Source organism: Camelina sativa, chromosome 18, assembly GCF_030686135.1.
Source record: "Camelina sativa cultivar CO46 ecotype springtype chromosome 18, ASM3068613v1".
Taxonomy (NCBI): domain Eukaryota; kingdom Viridiplantae; phylum Streptophyta; class Magnoliopsida; order Brassicales; family Brassicaceae; genus Camelina; species Camelina sativa.
Genome location: NC_141897.1, coordinates 8,925,646 through 8,943,632, shown reverse-complemented (window position 1 = coordinate 8,943,632; position 17,987 = coordinate 8,925,646). Strand labels below are relative to the sequence as shown.

The 17,987-nt window shown below is 43.9% G+C and overlaps 35 non-coding genes across 35 annotated transcripts; all 35 read left to right on the top strand.

Annotated features, from left to right (window-relative positions):
* The first annotated feature begins 185 nt into the window (after nt 1–185).
* Nucleotides 186–304, top strand: LOC147921863 (5S ribosomal RNA). Its single transcript, XR_015589824.1, has one exon. It is a non-coding gene; the product is annotated as a 5S ribosomal RNA (ribosomal RNA).
* A 395-nt stretch (nt 305–699) lies between these two features.
* Nucleotides 700–818, top strand: LOC147921862 (5S ribosomal RNA). Its single transcript, XR_015589817.1, has one exon. It is a non-coding gene; the product is annotated as a 5S ribosomal RNA (ribosomal RNA).
* A 395-nt stretch (nt 819–1,213) lies between these two features.
* Nucleotides 1,214–1,332, top strand: LOC147921861 (5S ribosomal RNA). The gene has a single exon (XR_015589811.1). It is a non-coding gene; the product is annotated as a 5S ribosomal RNA (ribosomal RNA).
* Nucleotides 1,333–1,727: 395 nt separating this feature from the next.
* On the top strand, nt 1,728–1,846 carry LOC147921860 (5S ribosomal RNA). Its single transcript, XR_015589805.1, has one exon. It is a non-coding gene; the product is annotated as a 5S ribosomal RNA (ribosomal RNA).
* Nucleotides 1,847–2,241: 395 nt separating this feature from the next.
* Nucleotides 2,242–2,360, top strand: LOC147921859 (5S ribosomal RNA). Its single transcript, XR_015590099.1, has one exon. It is a non-coding gene; the product is annotated as a 5S ribosomal RNA (ribosomal RNA).
* Nucleotides 2,361–2,755: 395 nt separating this feature from the next.
* LOC147921858 (5S ribosomal RNA) lies at nt 2,756–2,874 on the top strand. The gene has a single exon (XR_015589804.1). It is a non-coding gene; the product is annotated as a 5S ribosomal RNA (ribosomal RNA).
* A 395-nt stretch (nt 2,875–3,269) lies between these two features.
* LOC147921857 (5S ribosomal RNA) lies at nt 3,270–3,388 on the top strand. The gene has a single exon (XR_015590189.1). It is a non-coding gene; the product is annotated as a 5S ribosomal RNA (ribosomal RNA).
* A 395-nt stretch (nt 3,389–3,783) lies between these two features.
* Nucleotides 3,784–3,902, top strand: LOC147921856 (5S ribosomal RNA). Its single transcript, XR_015589803.1, has one exon. It is a non-coding gene; the product is annotated as a 5S ribosomal RNA (ribosomal RNA).
* Nucleotides 3,903–4,297: 395 nt separating this feature from the next.
* On the top strand, nt 4,298–4,416 carry LOC147921855 (5S ribosomal RNA). Its single transcript, XR_015590136.1, has one exon. It is a non-coding gene; the product is annotated as a 5S ribosomal RNA (ribosomal RNA).
* Nucleotides 4,417–4,811: 395 nt separating this feature from the next.
* On the top strand, nt 4,812–4,930 carry LOC147921854 (5S ribosomal RNA). Its single transcript, XR_015589802.1, has one exon. It is a non-coding gene; the product is annotated as a 5S ribosomal RNA (ribosomal RNA).
* Nucleotides 4,931–5,325: 395 nt separating this feature from the next.
* On the top strand, nt 5,326–5,444 carry LOC147921853 (5S ribosomal RNA). Its single transcript, XR_015589800.1, has one exon. It is a non-coding gene; the product is annotated as a 5S ribosomal RNA (ribosomal RNA).
* Nucleotides 5,445–5,839: 395 nt separating this feature from the next.
* LOC147921852 (5S ribosomal RNA) lies at nt 5,840–5,958 on the top strand. Its single transcript, XR_015589799.1, has one exon. It is a non-coding gene; the product is annotated as a 5S ribosomal RNA (ribosomal RNA).
* Nucleotides 5,959–6,353: 395 nt separating this feature from the next.
* On the top strand, nt 6,354–6,472 carry LOC147921851 (5S ribosomal RNA). The gene has a single exon (XR_015589798.1). It is a non-coding gene; the product is annotated as a 5S ribosomal RNA (ribosomal RNA).
* Nucleotides 6,473–6,867: 395 nt separating this feature from the next.
* Nucleotides 6,868–6,986, top strand: LOC147921850 (5S ribosomal RNA). Its single transcript, XR_015589797.1, has one exon. It is a non-coding gene; the product is annotated as a 5S ribosomal RNA (ribosomal RNA).
* Nucleotides 6,987–7,381: 395 nt separating this feature from the next.
* LOC147921849 (5S ribosomal RNA) lies at nt 7,382–7,500 on the top strand. The gene has a single exon (XR_015589795.1). It is a non-coding gene; the product is annotated as a 5S ribosomal RNA (ribosomal RNA).
* Nucleotides 7,501–7,895: 395 nt separating this feature from the next.
* Nucleotides 7,896–8,014, top strand: LOC147921848 (5S ribosomal RNA). The gene has a single exon (XR_015589794.1). It is a non-coding gene; the product is annotated as a 5S ribosomal RNA (ribosomal RNA).
* Nucleotides 8,015–8,409: 395 nt separating this feature from the next.
* Nucleotides 8,410–8,528, top strand: LOC147921847 (5S ribosomal RNA). The gene has a single exon (XR_015589793.1). It is a non-coding gene; the product is annotated as a 5S ribosomal RNA (ribosomal RNA).
* A 395-nt stretch (nt 8,529–8,923) lies between these two features.
* LOC147921846 (5S ribosomal RNA) lies at nt 8,924–9,042 on the top strand. The gene has a single exon (XR_015589792.1). It is a non-coding gene; the product is annotated as a 5S ribosomal RNA (ribosomal RNA).
* Nucleotides 9,043–9,437: 395 nt separating this feature from the next.
* Nucleotides 9,438–9,556, top strand: LOC147921845 (5S ribosomal RNA). Its single transcript, XR_015589791.1, has one exon. It is a non-coding gene; the product is annotated as a 5S ribosomal RNA (ribosomal RNA).
* Nucleotides 9,557–9,951: 395 nt separating this feature from the next.
* Nucleotides 9,952–10,070, top strand: LOC147921844 (5S ribosomal RNA). The gene has a single exon (XR_015589790.1). It is a non-coding gene; the product is annotated as a 5S ribosomal RNA (ribosomal RNA).
* A 395-nt stretch (nt 10,071–10,465) lies between these two features.
* On the top strand, nt 10,466–10,584 carry LOC147921843 (5S ribosomal RNA). The gene has a single exon (XR_015589789.1). It is a non-coding gene; the product is annotated as a 5S ribosomal RNA (ribosomal RNA).
* Nucleotides 10,585–10,979: 395 nt separating this feature from the next.
* Nucleotides 10,980–11,098, top strand: LOC147921842 (5S ribosomal RNA). Its single transcript, XR_015589788.1, has one exon. It is a non-coding gene; the product is annotated as a 5S ribosomal RNA (ribosomal RNA).
* A 395-nt stretch (nt 11,099–11,493) lies between these two features.
* Nucleotides 11,494–11,612, top strand: LOC147921841 (5S ribosomal RNA). The gene has a single exon (XR_015589786.1). It is a non-coding gene; the product is annotated as a 5S ribosomal RNA (ribosomal RNA).
* A 395-nt stretch (nt 11,613–12,007) lies between these two features.
* LOC147921840 (5S ribosomal RNA) lies at nt 12,008–12,126 on the top strand. Its single transcript, XR_015589785.1, has one exon. It is a non-coding gene; the product is annotated as a 5S ribosomal RNA (ribosomal RNA).
* A 395-nt stretch (nt 12,127–12,521) lies between these two features.
* On the top strand, nt 12,522–12,640 carry LOC147921839 (5S ribosomal RNA). The gene has a single exon (XR_015590098.1). It is a non-coding gene; the product is annotated as a 5S ribosomal RNA (ribosomal RNA).
* A 395-nt stretch (nt 12,641–13,035) lies between these two features.
* Nucleotides 13,036–13,154, top strand: LOC147921838 (5S ribosomal RNA). Its single transcript, XR_015589783.1, has one exon. It is a non-coding gene; the product is annotated as a 5S ribosomal RNA (ribosomal RNA).
* A 395-nt stretch (nt 13,155–13,549) lies between these two features.
* Nucleotides 13,550–13,668, top strand: LOC147921837 (5S ribosomal RNA). Its single transcript, XR_015589782.1, has one exon. It is a non-coding gene; the product is annotated as a 5S ribosomal RNA (ribosomal RNA).
* Nucleotides 13,669–14,063: 395 nt separating this feature from the next.
* Nucleotides 14,064–14,182, top strand: LOC147921836 (5S ribosomal RNA). The gene has a single exon (XR_015590096.1). It is a non-coding gene; the product is annotated as a 5S ribosomal RNA (ribosomal RNA).
* Nucleotides 14,183–14,577: 395 nt separating this feature from the next.
* LOC147921835 (5S ribosomal RNA) lies at nt 14,578–14,696 on the top strand. The gene has a single exon (XR_015589781.1). It is a non-coding gene; the product is annotated as a 5S ribosomal RNA (ribosomal RNA).
* A 395-nt stretch (nt 14,697–15,091) lies between these two features.
* On the top strand, nt 15,092–15,210 carry LOC147921834 (5S ribosomal RNA). The gene has a single exon (XR_015589780.1). It is a non-coding gene; the product is annotated as a 5S ribosomal RNA (ribosomal RNA).
* A 395-nt stretch (nt 15,211–15,605) lies between these two features.
* LOC147921833 (5S ribosomal RNA) lies at nt 15,606–15,724 on the top strand. The gene has a single exon (XR_015590095.1). It is a non-coding gene; the product is annotated as a 5S ribosomal RNA (ribosomal RNA).
* A 395-nt stretch (nt 15,725–16,119) lies between these two features.
* Nucleotides 16,120–16,238, top strand: LOC147921832 (5S ribosomal RNA). Its single transcript, XR_015589779.1, has one exon. It is a non-coding gene; the product is annotated as a 5S ribosomal RNA (ribosomal RNA).
* Nucleotides 16,239–16,633: 395 nt separating this feature from the next.
* Nucleotides 16,634–16,752, top strand: LOC147921831 (5S ribosomal RNA). Its single transcript, XR_015590135.1, has one exon. It is a non-coding gene; the product is annotated as a 5S ribosomal RNA (ribosomal RNA).
* A 395-nt stretch (nt 16,753–17,147) lies between these two features.
* LOC147921830 (5S ribosomal RNA) lies at nt 17,148–17,266 on the top strand. The gene has a single exon (XR_015589778.1). It is a non-coding gene; the product is annotated as a 5S ribosomal RNA (ribosomal RNA).
* A 395-nt stretch (nt 17,267–17,661) lies between these two features.
* LOC147921829 (5S ribosomal RNA) lies at nt 17,662–17,780 on the top strand. Its single transcript, XR_015589777.1, has one exon. It is a non-coding gene; the product is annotated as a 5S ribosomal RNA (ribosomal RNA).
* The last annotated feature ends 207 nt before the right edge of the window (nt 17,781–17,987 follow it).

The window sequence follows — 17,987 nt, the reverse complement described above, 5'->3', positions numbered from 1 at the left end:
TTTGTGATCGCGACACAATTAGCTACGAGTACAAAATTATGTTCGGATATGGTTATCTCTTGTTTTTCGCGGTTCGAAGCACGTCCAAGGTGAATAAACGGGTCCACATATCAAGTGGGACCCACATTGAATGATCCCTTGAGTTTTCAAAAAACGATATATGCGATTGCATGATATATACTAACGGATGCGATCATACCAGCACTAATGCACCGGATCCCATCAGAACTCCGCAGTTAAGCGTGCTTGGGCGAGAGTAGTACTAGGATGGGTGACCTCCCGGGAAGTCCTCGTGTTGCATCCCTCCCTCTTTTTTTTTTTTTTTTTTTTGGTTGTTGCGTAAGCCTATATAGTACAAACATAACGTCGTAACTTTTACATCGTGAGGAACCACGCGACCCATAATACCTTTTCGGAAAGCCCCAAGAGTGTTTCCGGCAAGGCAATGGGTCTTCGTACCATTGGACCATTCTGGAGGCCGAATTTTGACGTTTAAAAGTGTTTCGGATGTTTTTTTGTGATCGCGACACAATTAGCTACGAGTACAAAATTATGTTCGGATATGGTTATCTCTTGTTTTTCGCGGTTCGAAGCACGTCCAAGGTGAATAAACGGGTCCACATATCAAGTGGGACCCACATTGAATGATCCCTTGAGTTTTCAAAAAACGATATATGCGATTGCATGATATATACTAACGGATGCGATCATACCAGCACTAATGCACCGGATCCCATCAGAACTCCGCAGTTAAGCGTGCTTGGGCGAGAGTAGTACTAGGATGGGTGACCTCCCGGGAAGTCCTCGTGTTGCATCCCTCCCTCTTTTTTTTTTTTTTTTTTTTGGTTGTTGCGTAAGCCTATATAGTACAAACATAACGTCGTAACTTTTACATCGTGAGGAACCACGCGACCCATAATACCATTTCGGAAAGCCCCAAGAGTGTTTCCGGCAAGGCAATGGGTCTTCGTACCATTGGACCATTCTGGAGGCCGAATTTTGACGTTTAAAAGTGTTTCTGATGTTTTTTTGTGATCGCGACACAATTAGCTACGAGTACAAAATTATGTTCGGATATGGTTATCTCTTGTTTTTCGCGGTTCGAAGCACGTCCAAGGTGAATAAACGGGTCCACATATCAAGTGGGACCCACATTGAATGATCCCTTGAGTTTTCAAAAAACGATATATGCGATTGCATGATATATACTAACGGATGCGATCATACCAGCACTAATGCACCGGATCCCATCAGAACTCCGCAGTTAAGCGTGCTTGGGCGAGAGTAGTACTAGGATGGGTGACCTCCCGGGAAGTCCTCGTGTTGCATCCCTCCCTCTTTTTTTTTTTTTTTTTTTTGGTTGTTGCGTAAGCCTATATAGTACAAACATAACGTCGTAACTTTTACATCGTGAGGAACCACGCGACCCATAATACCTTTTCGGAAAGCCCCAAGAGTGTTTCCGGCAAGGCAATGGGTCTTCGTACCATTGGACCATTCTGGAGGCCGAATTTTGACGTTTAAAAGTGTTTCGGATGTTTTTTTGTGATCGCGACAGAATTAGCTACGAGTACAAAATTATGTTCGGATATGGTTATCTCTTGTTTTTCGCGGTTCGAAGCACGTCCAAGGTGAATAAACGGGTCCACATATCAAGTGGGACCCACATTGAATGATCCCTTGAGTTTTCAAAAAACGATATATGCGATTGCATGATATATACTAACGGATGCGATCATACCAGCACTAATGCACCGGATCCCATCAGAACTCCGCAGTTAAGCGTGCTTGGGCGAGAGTAGTACTAGGATGGGTGACCTCCCGGGAAGTCCTCGTGTTGCATCCCTCCCTCTTTTTTTTTTTTTTTTTTTTGGTTGTTGCGTAAGCCTATATAGTACAAACATAACGTCGTAACTTTTACATCGTGAGGAACCACGCGACCCATAATACCTTTTCGGAAAGCCCCAAGAGTGTTTCCGGCAAGGCAATGGGTCTTCGTACCATTGGACCATTCTGGAGGCCGAATTTTGACGTTTAAAAGTGTTTCGGATGTTTTTTTGTGATCGCGACACAATTAGCTACGAGTACAAAATTATGTTCGGATATGGTTATCTCTTGTTTTTCGCGGTTCGAAGCACGTCCAAGGTGAATAAACGGGTCCACATATCAAGTGGGACCCACATTGAATGATCCCTTGAGTTTTCAAAAAACGATATATGCGATTGCATGATATATACTAACGGATGCGATCATACCAGCACTAATGCACCGGATCCCATCAGAACTCCGCAGGTAAGCGTGCTTGGGCGAGAGTAGTACTAGGATGGGTGACCTCCCGGGAAGTCCTCGTGTTGCATCCCTCCCTCTTTTTTTTTTTTTTTTTTTTGGTTGTTGCGTAAGCCTATATAGTACAAACATAACGTCGTAACTTTTACATCGTGAGGAACCACGCGACCCATAATACCATTTCGGAAAGCCCCAAGAGTGTTTCCGGCAAGGCAATGGGTCTTCGTACCATTGGACCATTCTGGAGGCCGAATTTTGACGTTTAAAAGTGTTTCTGATGTTTTTTTGTGATCGCGACACAATTAGCTACGAGTACAAAATTATGTTCGGATATGGTTATCTCTTGTTTTTCGCGGTTCGAAGCACGTCCAAGGTGAATAAACGGGTCCACATATCAAGTGGGACCCACATTGAATGATCCCTTGAGTTTTCAAAAAACGATATATGCGATTGCATGATATATACTAACGGATGCGATCATACCAGCACTAATGCACCGGATCCCATCAGAACTCCGCAGTTAAGCGTGCTTGGGCGAGAGTAGTACTAGGATGGGTGACCTCCCGGGAAGTCCTCGTGTTGCATCCCTCCCTCTTTTTTTTTTTTTTTTTTTTGGTTGTTGCGTAAGCCTATATAGTACAAACATAACGTCGTAACTTTTACATCGTGAGGAACCACGCGACCCATAATACCTTTTCGGAAAGCCCCAAGAGTGTTTCCGGCAAGGCAATGGGTCTTCGTACCATTGGACCATTCTGGAGGCCGAATTTTGACGTTTAAAAGTGTTTCTGATGTTTTTTTGTGATCGCGACACAATTAGCTACGAGTACAAAATTATGTTCGGATATGGTTATCTCTTGTTTTTCGCGGTTCGAAGCACGTCCAAGGTGAATAAACGGGTCCACATATCAAGTGGGACCCACATTGAATGATCCCTTGAGTTTTCAAAAAACGATATATGCGATTGCATGATATATACTAACGGATGCGATCATAACAGCACTAATGCACCGGATCCCATCAGAACTCCGCAGTTAAGCGTGCTTGGGCGAGAGTAGTACTAGGATGGGTGACCTCCCGGGAAGTCCTCGTGTTGCATCCCTCCCTCTTTTTTTTTTTTTTTTTTTTGGTTGTTGCGTAAGCCTATATAGTACAAACATAACGTCGTAACTTTTACATCGTGAGGAACCACGCGACCCATAATACCTTTTCGGAAAGCCCCAAGAGTGTTTCCGGCAAGGCAATGGGACTTCGTACCATTGGACCATTCTGGAGGCCGAATTTTGACGTTTAAAAGTGTTTCGGATGTTTTTTTGTGATCGCGACACAATTAGCTACGAGTACAAAATTATGTTCGGATATGGTTATCTCTTGTTTTTCGCGGTTCGAAGCACGTCCAAGGTGAATAAACGGGTCCACATATCAAGTGGGACCCACATTGAATGATCCCTTGAGTTTTCAAAAAACGATATATGCGATTGCATGATATATACTAACGGATGCGATCATACCAGCACTAATGCACCGGATCCCATCAGAACTCCGCAGTTAAGCGTGCTTGGGCGAGAGTAGTACTAGGATGGGTGACCTCCCGGGAAGTCCTCGTGTTGCATCCCTCCCTCTTTTTTTTTTTTTTTTTTTTGGTTGTTGCGTAAGCCTATATAGTACAAACATAACGTCGTAACTTTTACATCGTGAGGAACCACGCGACCCATAATACCTTTTCGGAAAGCCCCAAGAGTGTTTCCGGCAAGGCAATGGGTCTTCGTACCATTGGACCATTCAGGAGGCCGAATTTTGACGTTTAAAAGTGTTTCGGATGTTTTTTTGTGATCGCGACACAATTAGCTACGAGTACAAAATTATGTTCGGATATGGTTATCTCTTGTTTTTCGCGGTTCGAAGCACGTCCAAGGTGAATAAACGGGTCCACATATCAAGTGGGACCCACATTGAATGATCCCTTGAGTTTTCAAAAAACGATATATGCGATTGCATGATATATACTAACCGATGCGATCATACCAGCACTAATGCACCGGATCCCATCAGAACTCCGCAGTTAAGCGTGCTTGGGCGAGAGTAGTACTAGGATGGGTGACCTCCCGGGAAGTCCTCGTGTTGCATCCCTCCCTCTTTTTTTTTTTTTTTTTTTTGGTTGTTGCGTAAGCCTATATAGTACAAACATAACGTCGTAACTTTTACATCGTGAGGAACCACGCGACCCATAATACCATTTCGGAAAGCCCCAAGAGTGTTTCCGGCAAGGCAATGGGTCTTCGTACCATTGGACCATTCTAGAGGCCGAATTTTGACGTTTAAAAGTGTTTCTGATGTTTTTTTGTGATCGCGACACAATTAGCTACGAGTACAAAATTATGTTCGGATATGGTTATCTCTTGTTTTTCGCGGTTCGAAGCACGTCCAAGGTGAATAAACGGGTCCACATATCAAGTGGGACCCACATTGAATGATCCCTTGAGTTTTCAAAAAACGATATATGCGATTGCATGATATATACTAACGGATGCGATCATACCAGCACTAATGCACCGGATCCCATCAGAACTCCGCAGTTAAGCGTGCTTGGGCGAGAGTAGTACTAGGATGGGTGACCTCCCGGGAAGTCCTCGTGTTGCATCCCTCCCTCTTTTTTTTTTTTTTTTTTTTGGTTGTTGCGTAAGCCTATATAGTACAAACATAACGTCGTAACTTTTACATCGTGAGGAACCACGCGACCCATAATACCTTTTCGGAAAGCCCCAAGAGTGTTTCCGGCAAGGCAATGGGTCTTCGTACCATTGGACCATTCTGGAGGCCGAATTTTGACGTTTAAAAGTGTTTCGGATGTTTTTTTGTGATCGCGACACAATTAGCTACGAGTACAAAATTATGTTCGGATATGGTTATCTCTTGTTTTTCGCGGTTCGAAGCACGTCCAAGGTGAATAAACGGGTCCACATATCAAGTGGGACCCACATTGAATGATCCCTTGAGTTTTCAAAAAACGATATATGCGATTGCATGATATATACTAACGGATGCGATCATACCAGCACTAATGCACCGGATCCCATCAGAACTCCGCAGTTAAGCGTGCTTGGGCGAGAGTAGTACTAGGATGGGTGACCTCCCGGGAAGTCCTCGTGTTGCATCCCTCCCTCTTTTTTTTTTTTTTTTTTTTGGTTGTTGCGTAAGCCTATATAGTACAAACATAACGTCGTAACTTTTACATCGTGAGGAACCACGCGACCCATAATACCATTTCGGAAAGCCCCAAGAGTGTTTCCGGCAAGGCAATGGGTCTTCGTACCATTGGACCATTCTGGAGGCCGAATTTTGACGTTTAAAAGTGTTTCTGATGTTTTTTTGTGATCGCGACACAATTAGCTACGAGTACAAAATTATGTTCGGATATGGTTATCTCTTGTTTTTCGCGGTTCGAAGCACGTCCAAGGTGAATAAACGGGTCCACATATCAAGTGGGACCCACATTGAATGATCCCTTGAGTTTTCAAAAAACGATATATGCGATTGCATGATATATACTAACGGATGCGATCATACCAGCACTAATGCACCGGATCCCATCAGAACTCCGCAGTTAAGCGTGCTTGGGCGAGAGTAGTACTAGGATGGGTGACCTCCCGGGAAGTCCTCGTGTTGCATCCCTCCCTCTTTTTTTTTTTTTTTTTTTTGGTTGTTGCGTAAGCCTATATAGTACAAACATAACGTCGTAACTTTTACATCGTGAGGAACCACGCGACCCATAATACCATTTCGGAAAGCCCCAAGAGTGTTTCCGGCAAGGCAATGGGTCTTCGTACCATTGGACCATTCTGGAGGCCGAATTTTGACGTTTAAAAGTGTTTCTGATGTTTTTTTGTGATCGCGACACAATTAGCTACGAGTACAAAATTATGTTCGGATATGGTTATCTCTTGTTTTTCGCGGTTCGAAGCACGTCCAAGGTGAATAAACGGGTCCACATATCAAGTGGGACCCACATTGAATGATCCCTTGAGTTTTCAAAAAACGATATATGCGATTGCATGATATATACTAACGGATGCGATCATACCAGCACTAATGCACCGGATCCCATCAGAACTCCGCAGTTAAGCGTGCTTGGGCGAGAGTAGTACTAGGATGGGTGACCTCCCGGGAAGTCCTCGTGTTGCATCCCTCCCTCTTTTTTTTTTTTTTTTTTTTGGTTGTTGCGTAAGCCTATATAGTACAAACATAACGTCGTAACTTTTACATCGTGAGGAACCACGCGACCCATAATACCTTTTCGGAAAGCCCCAAGAGTGTTTCCGGCAAGGCAATGGGTCTTCGTACCATTGGACCATTCTGGAGGCCGAATTTTGACGTTTAAAAGTGTTTCAGATGTTTTTTTGTGATCGCGACACAATTAGCTACGAGTACAAAATTATGTTCGGATATGGTTATCTCTTGTTTTTCGCGGTTCGAAGCACGTCCAAGGTGAATAAACGGGTCCACATATCAAGTGGGACCCACATTGAATGATCCCTTGAGTTTTCAAAAAACGATATATGCGATTGCATGATATATACTAACGGATGCGATCATACCAGCACTAATGCACCGGATCCCATCAGAACTCCGCAGTTAAGCGTGCTTGGGCGAGAGTAGTACTAGGATGGGTGACCTCCCGGGAAGTCCTCGTGTTGCATCCCTCCCTCTTTTTTTTTTTTTTTTTTTTGGTTGTTGCGTAAGCCTATATAGTACAAACATAACGTCGTAACTTTTACATCGTGAGGAACCACGCGACCCATAATACCATTTCGGAAAGCCCCAAGAGTGTTTCCGGCAAGGCAATGGGTCTTCGTTCCATTGGACCATTCTGGAGGCCGAATTTTGACGTTTAAAAGTGTTTCTGATGTTTTTTTGTGATCGCGACACAATTAGCTACGAGTACAAAATTATGTTCGGATATGGTTATCTCTTGTTTTTCGCGGTTCGAAGCACGTCCAAGGTGAATAAACGGGTCCACATATCAAGTGGGACCCACATTGAATGATCCCTTGAGTTTTCAAAAAACGATATATGCGATTGCATGATATATACTAACGGATGCGATCATACCAGCACTAATGCACCGGATCCCATCAGAACTCCGCAGTTAAGCGTGCTTGGGCGAGAGTAGTACTAGGATGGGTGACCTCCCGGGAAGTCCTCGTGTTGCATCCCTCCCTCTTTTTTTTTTTTTTTTTTTTGGTTGTTGCGTAAGCCTATATAGTACAAACATAACGTCCTAACTTTTACATCGTGAGGAACCACGCGACCCATAATACCTTTTCGGAAAGCCCCAAGAGTGTTTCCGGCAAGGCAATGGGTCTTCGTACCATTGGACCATTCTGGAGGCCGAATTTTGACGTTTAAAAGTGTTTCGGATGTTTTTTTGTGATCGCGACACAATTAGCTACGAGTACAAAATTATGTTCGGATATGGTTATCTCTTGTTTTTCGCGGTTCGAAGCACGTCCAAGGTGAATAAACGGGTCCACATATCAAGTGGGACCCACATTGAATGATCCCTTGAGTTTTCAAAAAACGATATATGCGATTGCATGATATATACTAACGGATGCGATCATACCAGCACTAATGCACCGGATCCCATCAGAACTCCGCAGTTAAGCGTGCTTGGGCGAGAGTAGTACTAGGATGGGTGACCTCCCGGGAAGTCCTCGTGTTGCATCCCTCCCTCTTTTTTTTTTTTTTTTTTTTGGTTGTTGCGTAAGCCTATATAGTACAAACATAACGTCGTAACTTTTACATCGTGAGGAACCACGCGACCCATAATACCATTTCGGAAAGCCCCAAGAGTGTTTCCGGCAAGGCAATGGGTCTTCGTACCATTGGACCATTCTGGAGGCCGAATTTTGACGTTTAAAAGTGTTTCTGATGTTTTTTTGTGATCGCGACACAATTAGCTACGAGTACAAAATTATGTTCGGATATGGTTATCTCTTGTTTTTCGCGGTTCGAAGCACGTCCAAGGTGAATAAACGGGTCCACATATCAAGTGGGACCCACATTGAATGATCCCTTGAGTTTTCAAAAAACGATATATGCGATTGCATGATATATACTAACGGATGCGATCATACCAGCACTAATGCACCGGATCCCATCAGAACTCCGCAGTTAAGCGTGCTTGGGCGAGAGTAGTACTAGGATGGGTGACCTCCCGGGAAGTCCTCGTGTTGCATCCCTCCCTCTTTTTTTTTTTTTTTTTTTTGGTTGTTGCGTAAGCCTATATAGTACAAACATAACGTCGTAACTTTTACATCGTGAGGAACCACGCGACCCATAATACCATTTCGGAAAGCCCCAAGAGTGTTTCCGGCAAGGCAATGGGTCTTCGTACCATTGGACCATTCTGGAGGCCGAATTTTGACGTTTAAAAGTGTTTCTGATGTTTTTTTGTGATCGCGACACAATTAGCTACGAGTACAAAATTATGTTCGGATATGGTTATCTCTTGTTTTTCGCGGTTCGAAGCACGTCCAAGGTGAATAAACGGGTCCACATATCAACTGGGACCCACATTGAATGATCCCTTGAGTTTTCAAAAAACGATATATGCGATTGCATGATATATACTAACGGATGCGATCATACCAGCACTAATGCACCGGATCCCATCAGAACTCCGCAGTTAAGCGTGCTTGGGCGAGAGTAGTACTAGGATGGGTGACCTCCCGGGAAGTCCTCGTGTTGCATCCCTCCCTCTTTTTTTTTTTTTTTTTTTTGGTTGTTGCGTAAGCCTATATAGTACAAACATAACGTCGTAACTTTTACATCGTGAGGAACCACGCGACCCATAATACCATTTCGGAAAGCCCCAAGAGTGTTTCCGGCAAGGCAATGGGTCTTCGTACCATTGGACCATTCTGGAGGCCGAATTTTGACGTTTAAAAGTGTTTCTGATGTTTTTTTGTGATCGCGACACAATTAGCTACGAGTACAAAATTATGTTCGGATATGGTTATCTCTTGTTTTTCGCGGTTCGAAGCACGTCCAAGGTGAATAAACGGGTCCACATATCAAGTGGGACCCACATTGAATGATCCCTTGAGTTTTCAAAAAACGATATATGCGATTGCATGATATATACTAACGGATGCGATCATACCAGCACTAATGCACCGGATCCCATCAGAACTCCGCAGTTAAGCGTGCTTGGGCGAGAGTAGTACTAGGATGGGTGACCTCCCGGGAAGTCCTCGTGTTGCATCCCTCCCTCTTTTTTTTTTTTTTTTTTTTGGTTGTTGCGTAAGCCTATATAGTACAAACATAACGTCGTAACTTTTACATCGTGAGGAACCACGCGACCCATAATACCTTTTCGGAAAGCCCCAAGAGTGTTTCCGGCAAGGCAATGGGTCTTCGTACCATTGGACCATTCTGGAGGCCGAATTTTGACGTTTAAAAGTGTTTCGGATGTTTTTTTGTGATCGCGACACAATTAGCTACGAGTACAAAATTATGTTCGGATATGGTTATCTCTTGTTTTTCGCGGTTCGAAGCACGTCCAAGGTGAATAAACGGGTCCACATATCAAGTGGGACCCACATTGAATGATCCCTTGAGTTTTCAAAAAACGATATATGCGATTGCATGATATATACTAACGGATGCGATCATACCAGCACTAATGCACCGGATCCCATCAGAACTCCGCAGTTAAGCGTGCTTGGGCGAGAGTAGTACTAGGATGGGTGACCTCCCGGGAAGTCCTCGTGTTGCATCCCTCCCTCTTTTTTTTTTTTTTTTTTTTGGTTGTTGCGTAAGCCTATATAGTACAAACATAACGTCGTAACTTTTACATCGTGAGGAACCACGCGACCCATAATACCATTTCGGAAAGCCCCAAGAGTGTTTCCGGCAAGGCAATGGGTCTTCGTACCATTGGACCATTCTGGAGGCCGAATTTTGACGTTTAAAAGTGTTTCTGATGTTTTTTTGTGATCGCGACACAATTAGCTACGAGTACAAAATTATGTTCGGATATGGTTATCTCTTGTTTTTCGCGGTTCGAAGCACGTCCAAGGTGAATAAACGGGTCCACATATCAAGTGGGACCCACATTGAATGATCCCTTGAGTTTTCAAAAAACGATATATGCGATTGCATGATATATACTAACGGATGCGATCATACCAGCACTAATGCACCGGATCCCATCAGAACTCCGCAGTTAAGCGTGCTTGGGCGAGAGTAGTACTAGGATGGGTGACCTCCCGGGAAGTCCTCGTGTTGCATCCCTCCCTCTTTTTTTTTTTTTTTTTTTTGGTTGTTGCGTAAGCCTATATAGTACAAACATAACGTCGTAACTTTTACATCGTGAGGAACCACGCGACCCATAATACCTTTTCGGAAAGCCCCAAGAGTGTTTCCGGCAAGGCAATGGGTCTTCGTACCATTGGACCATTCTGGAGGCCGAATTTTGACGTTTAAAAGTGTTTCGGATGTTTTTTTGTGATCGCGACACAATTAGCTACGAGTACAAAATTATGTTCGGATATGGTTATCTCTTGTTTTTCGCGGTTCGAAGCACGTCCAAGGTGAATAAACGGGTCCACATATCAAGTGGGACCCACATTGAATGATCCCTTGAGTTTTCAAAAAACGATATATGCGATTGCATGATATATACTAACGGATGCGATCATACCAGCACTAATGCACCGGATCCCATCAGAACTCCGCAGTTAAGCGTGCTTGGGCGAGAGTAGTACTAGGATGGGTGACCTCCCGGGAAGTCCTCGTGTTGCATCCCTCCCTCTTTTTTTTTTTTTTTTTTTTGGTTGTTGCGTAAGCCTATATAGTACAAACATAACGTCGTAACTTTTACATCGTGAGGAACCACGCGACCCATAATACCATTTCGGAAAGCCCCAAGAGTGTTTCCGGCAAGGCAATGGGTCTTCGTACCATTGGACCATTCTGGAGGCCGAATTTTGACGTTTAAAAGTGTTTCTGATGTTTTTTTGTGATCGCGACACAATTAGCTACGAGTACAAAATTATGTTCGGATATGGTTATCTCTTGTTTTTCGCGGTTCGAAGCACGTCCAAGGTGAATAAACGGGTCCACATATCAAGTGGGACCCACATTGAATGATCCCTTGAGTTTTCAAAAAACGATATATGCGATTGCATGATATATACTAACGGATGCGATCATACCAGCACTAATGCACCGGATCCCATCAGAACTCCGCAGTTAAGCGTGCTTGGGCGAGAGTAGTACTAGGATGGGTGACCTCCCGGGAAGTCCTCGTGTTGCATCCCTCCCTCTTTTTTTTTTTTTTTTTTTTGGTTGTTGCGTAAGCCTATATAGTACAAACATAACGTCGTAACTTTTACATCGTGAGGAACCACGCGACCCATAATACCTTTTCGGAAAGCCCCAAGAGTGTTTCCGGCAAGGCAATGGGTCTTCGTACCATTGGACCATTCTGGAGGCCGAATTTTGACGTTTAAAAGTGTTTCGGATGTTTTTTTGTGATCGCGACAGAATTAGCTACGAGTACAAAATTATGTTCGGATATGGTTATCTCTTGTTTTTCGCGGTTCGAAGCACGTCCAAGGTGAATAAACGGGTCCACATATCAAGTGGGACCCACATTGAATGATCCCTTGAGTTTTCAAAAAACGATATATGCGATTGCATGATATATACTAACGGATGCGATCATACCAGCACTAATGCACCGGATCCCATCAGAACTCCGCAGTTAAGCGTGCTTGGGCGAGAGTAGTACTAGGATGGGTGACCTCCCGGGAAGTCCTCGTGTTGCATCCCTCCCTCTTTTTTTTTTTTTTTTTTTTGGTTGTTGCGTAAGCCTATATAGTACAAACATAACGTCGTAACTTTTACATCGTGAGGAACCACGCGACCCATAATACCTTTTCGGAAAGCCCCAAGAGTGTTTCCGGCAAGGCAATGGGTCTTCGTACCATTGGACCATTCTGGAGGCCGAATTTTGACGTTTAAAAGTGTTTCGGATGTTTTTTTGTGATCGCGACACAATTAGCTACGAGTACAAAATTATGTTCGGATATGGTTATCTCTTGTTTTTCGCGGTTCGAAGCACGTCCAAGGTGAATAAACGGGTCCACATATCAAGTGGGACCCACATTGAATGATCCCTTGAGTTTTCAAAAAACGATATATGCGATTGCATGATATATACTAACGGATGCGATCATACCAGCACTAATGCACCGGATCCCATCAGAACTCCGCAGGTAAGCGTGCTTGGGCGAGAGTAGTACTAGGATGGGTGACCTCCCGGGAAGTCCTCGTGTTGCATCCCTCCCTCTTTTTTTTTTTTTTTTTTTTGGTTGTTGCGTAAGCCTATATAGTACAAACATAACGTCGTAACTTTTACATCGTGAGGAACCACGCGACCCATAATACCATTTCGGAAAGCCCCAAGAGTGTTTCCGGCAAGGCAATGGGTCTTCGTACCATTGGACCATTCTGGAGGCCGAATTTTGACGTTTAAAAGTGTTTCTGATGTTTTTTTGTGATCGCGACACAATTAGCTACGAGTACAAAATTATGTTCGGATATGGTTATCTCTTGTTTTTCGCGGTTCGAAGCACGTCCAAGGTGAATAAACGGGTCCACATATCAAGTGGGACCCACATTGAATGATCCCTTGAGTTTTCAAAAAACGATATATGCGATTGCATGATATATACTAACGGATGCGATCATACCAGCACTAATGCACCGGATCCCATCAGAACTCCGCAGTTAAGCGTGCTTGGGCGAGAGTAGTACTAGGATGGGTGACCTCCCGGGAAGTCCTCGTGTTGCATCCCTCCCTCTTTTTTTTTTTTTTTTTTTTGGTTGTTGCGTAAGCCTATATAGTACAAACATAACGTCGTAACTTTTACATCGTGAGGAACCACGCGACCCATAATACCTTTTCGGAAAGCCCCAAGAGTGTTTCCGGCAAGGCAATGGGTCTTCGTACCATTGGACCATTCTGGAGGCCGAATTTTGACGTTTAAAAGTGTTTCGGATGTTTTTTTGTGATCGCGACAGAATTAGCTACGAGTACAAAATTATGTTCGGATATGGTTATCTCTTGTTTTTCGCGGTTCGAAGCACGTCCAAGGTGAATAAACGGGTCCACATATCAAGTGGGACCCACATTGAATGATCCCTTGAGTTTTCAAAAAACGATATATGCGATTGCATGATATATACTAACGGATGCGATCATACCAGCACTAATGCACCGGATCCCATCAGAACTCCGCAGTTAAGCGTGCTTGGGCGAGAGTAGTACTAGGATGGGTGACCTCCCGGGAAGTCCTCGTGTTGCATCCCTCCCTCTTTTTTTTTTTTTTTTTTTTGGTTGTTGCGTAAGCCTATATAGTACAAACATAACGTCGTAACTTTTACATCGTGAGGAACCACGCGACCCATAATACCTTTTCGGAAAGCCCCAAGAGTGTTTCCGGCAAGGCAATGGGTCTTCGTACCATTGGACCATTCTGGAGGCCGAATTTTGACGTTTAAAAGTGTTTCGGATGTTTTTTTGTGATCGCGACACAATTAGCTACGAGTACAAAATTATGTTCGGATATGGTTATCTCTTGTTTTTCGCGGTTCGAAGCACGTCCAAGGTGAATAAACGGGTCCACATATCAAGTGGGACCCACATTGAATGATCCCTTGAGTTTTCAAAAAACGATATATGCGATTGCATGATATATACTAACGGATGCGATCATACCAGCACTAATGCACCGGATCCCATCAGAACTCCGCAGGTAAGCGTGCTTGGGCGAGAGTAGTACTAGGATGGGTGACCTCCCGGGAAGTCCTCGTGTTGCATCCCTCCCTCTTTTTTTTTTTTTTTTTTTTGGTTGTTGCGTAAGCCTATATAGTACAAACATAACGTCGTAACTTTTACATCGTGAGGAACCACGCGACCCATAATACCATTTCGGAAAGCCCCAAGAGTGTTTCCGGCAAGGCAATGGGTCTTCGTACCATTGGACCATTCTGGAGGCCGAATTTTGACGTTTAAAAGTGTTTCTGATGTTTTTTTGTGATCGCGACACAATTAGCTACGAGTACAAAATTATGTTCGGATATGGTTATCTCTTGTTTTTCGCGGTTCGAAGCACGTCCAAGGTGAATAAACGGGTCCACATATCAAGTGGGACCCACATTGAATGATCCCTTGAGTTTTCAAAAAACGATATATGCGATTGCATGATATATACTAACGGATGCGATCATACCAGCACTAATGCACCGGATCCCATCAGAACTCCGCAGTTAAGCGTGCTTGGGCGAGAGTAGTACTAGGATGGGTGACCTCCCGGGAAGTCCTCGTGTTGCATCCCTCCCTCTTTTTTTTTTTTTTTTTTTTGGTTGTTGCGTAAGCCTATATAGTACAAACATAACGTCGTAACTTTTACATCGTGAGGAACCACGCGACCCATAATACCTTTTCGGAAAGCCCCAAGAGTGTTTCCGGCAAGGCAATGGGTCTTCGTACCATTGGACCATTCTGGAGGCCGAATTTTGACGTTTAAAAGTGTTTCGGATGTTTTTTTGTGATCGCGACAGAATTAGCTACGAGTACAAAATTATGTTCGGATATGGTTATCTCTTGTTTTTCGCGGTTCGAAGCACGTCCAAGGTGAATAAACGGGTCCACATATCAAGTGGGACCCACATTGAATGATCCCTTGAGTTTTCAAAAAACGATATATGCGATTGCATGATATATACTAACGGATGCGATCATACCAGCACTAATGCACCGGATCCCATCAGAACTCCGCAGTTAAGCGTGCTTGGGCGAGAGTAGTACTAGGATGGGTGACCTCCCGGGAAGTCCTCGTGTTGCATCCCTCCCTCTTTTTTTTTTTTTTTTTTTTGGTTGTTGCGTAAGCCTATATAGTACAAACATAACGTCGTAACTTTTACATCGTGAGGAACCACGCGACCCATAATACCTTTTCGGAAAGCCCCAAGAGTGTTTCCGGCAAGGCAATGGGTCTTCGTACCATTGGACCATTCTGGAGGCCGAATTTTGACGTTTAAAAGTGTTTCGGATGTTTTTTTGTGATCGCGACACAATTAGCTACGAGTACAAAATTATGTTCGGATATGGTTATCTCTTGTTTTTCGCGGTTCGAAGCACGTCCAAGGTGAATAAACGGGTCCACATATCAAGTGGGACCCACATTGAATGATCCCTTGAGTTTTCAAAAAACGATATATGCGATTGCATGATATATACTAACGGATGCGATCATACCAGCACTAATGCACCGGATCCCATCAGAACTCCGCAGGTAAGCGTGCTTGGGCGAGAGTAGTACTAGGATGGGTGACCTCCCGGGAAGTCCTCGTGTTGCATCCCTCCCTCTTTTTTTTTTTTTTTTTTTTGGTTGTTGCGTAAGCCTATATAGTACAAACATAACGTCGTAACTTTTACATCGTGAGGAACCACGCGACCCATAATACCATTTCGGAAAGCCCCAAGAGTGTTTCCGGCAAGGCAATGGGTCTTCGTACCATTGGACCATTCTGGAGGCCGAATTTTGACGTTTAAAAGTGTTTCTGATGTTTTTTTGTGATCGCGACACAATTAGCTACGAGTACAAAATTATGTTCGGATATGGTTATCTCTTGTTTTTCGCGGTTCGAAGCACGTCCAAGGTGAATAAACGGGTCCACATATCAAGTGGGACCCACATTGAATGATCCCTTGAGTTTTCAAAAAACGATATATGCGATTGCATGATATATACTAACGGATGCGATCATACCAGCACTAATGCACCGGATCCCATCAGAACTCCGCAGTTAAGCGTGCTTGGGCGAGAGTAGTACTAGGATGGGTGACCTCCCGGGAAGTCCTCGTGTTGCATCCCTCCCTCTTTTTTTTTTTTTTTTTTTTGGTTGTTGCGTAAGCCTATATAGTACAAACATAACGTCGTAACTTTTACATCGTGAGGAACCACGCGACCCATAATACCTTTTCGGAAAGCCCCAAGAGTGTTTCCGGCAAGGCAATGGGTCTTCGTACCATTGGACCATTCTGGAGGCCGAATTTTGACGTTTAAAAGTGTTTCGGATGTTTTTTTGTGATCGCGACACAATTAGCTACGAGTACAAAATTATGTTCGGATATGGTTATCTCTTGTTTTTCGCGGTTCGAAGCACGTCCAAGGTGAATAAACGGGTCCACATATCAAGTGGGACCCACATTGAATGATCCCTTGAGTTTTCAAAAAACGATATATGCGATTGCATGATATATACTAACCGATGCGATCATACCAGCACTAATGCACCGGATCCCATCAGAACTCCGCAGTTAAGCGTGCTTGGGCGAGAGTAGTACTAGGATGGGTGACCTCCCGGGAAGTCCTCGTGTTGCATCCCTCCCTCTTTTTTTTTTTTTTTTTTTTGGTTGTTGCGTAAGCCTATATAGTACAAACATAACGTCGTAACTTTTACATCGTGAGGAACCACGCGACCCATAATACCTTTTCGGAAAGCCCCAAGAGTGTTTCCGGCAAGGCAATGGGTCTTCGTACCATTGGACCATTCAGGAGGCCGAATTTTGACGTTTAAAAGTGTTTCAGATGTTTTTTTGTGATCGCGACACAATTAGCTACGAGTACAAAATTATGTTCGGATATGGTTATCTCTTGTTTTTCGCGGTTCGAAGCACGTCCAAGGTGAATAAACGGGTCCACATATCAAGTGGGACCCACATTGAATGATCCCTTGAGTTTTCAAAAAACGATATATGCGATTGCATGATATATACTAACGGATGCGATCATACCAGCACTAATGCACCGGATCCCATCAGAACTCCGCAGTTAAGCGTGCTTGGGCGAGAGTAGTACTAGGATGGGTGACCTCCCGGGAAGTCCTCGTGTTGCATCCCTCCCTCTTTTTTTTTTTTTTTTTTTTGGTTGTTGCGTAAGCCTATATAGTACAAACATAACGTCGTAACTTTTACATCGTGAGGAACCACGCGACCCATAATACCTTTTCGGAAAGCCCCAAGAGTGTTTCCGGCAAGGCAATGGGTCTTCGTACCATTGGACCATTCTGGAGGCCGAATTTTGACGTTTAAAAGTGTTTCGGATGTTTTTTTGTGATCGCGACACAATTAGCTACGAGTACAAAATTATGTTCGGATATGGTTATCTCTTGTTTTTCGCGGTTCGAAGCACGTCCAAGGTGAATAAACGGGTCCACATATCAAGTGGGACCCACATTGAATGATCCCTTGAGTTTTCAAAAAACGATATATGCGATTGCATGATATATACTAACGGATGCGATCATACCAGCACTAATGCACCGGATCCCATCAGAACTCCGCAGTTAAGCGTGCTTGGGCGAGAGTAGTACTAGGATGGGTGACCTCCCGGGAAGTCCTCGTGTTGCATCCCTCCCTCTTTTTTTTTTTTTTTTTTTTGGTTGTTGCGTAAGCCTATATAATACAAACATAACGTCGTAACTTTTACATCGTGAGGAACCACGCGACCCATAATACCTTTTCGGAAAGCCCCAAGAGTGTTTCCGGCAAGGCAATGGGTCTTCGTACCATTGGACCATTCTGGAGGCCGAATTTTGACGTTTAAAAGTGTTTCGGATGT